The sequence below is a fragment of the Pholis gunnellus genome (assembly GCF_910591455.1).
Source record: "Pholis gunnellus genome assembly, chromosome: 2".
Lineage (NCBI taxonomy): Eukaryota > Metazoa > Chordata > Actinopteri > Perciformes > Pholidae > Pholis > Pholis gunnellus.
Window position 1 is genome coordinate 301,709 of NC_136536.1, and position 244 is coordinate 301,952.

Consider the following 244-nt stretch of genomic DNA (forward strand, 5'->3'; position numbering starts at 1 on the left):
TGTGTGTGTTAGTGAGTGTGTGTGTGTTAGTGAGTGTGTGTGTTAGTGAGTGAGTGAGTGAGTGAGTGAGTGAGTGAGTGAGTGAGTGAGTGAGTGAGTGTGTGTGTGTGTGTGTGTGTGGTGTGTGTGTGTGTGGTGTTAGTGAGTGTGTGTGTGAGAGATGCTGCAGGTTCTCCTCCATCTGCCTGAGAAGAAGCTCATGAAGAAGACTCACCATGAGGAAGCTGCAGCTGCTTCACACGCA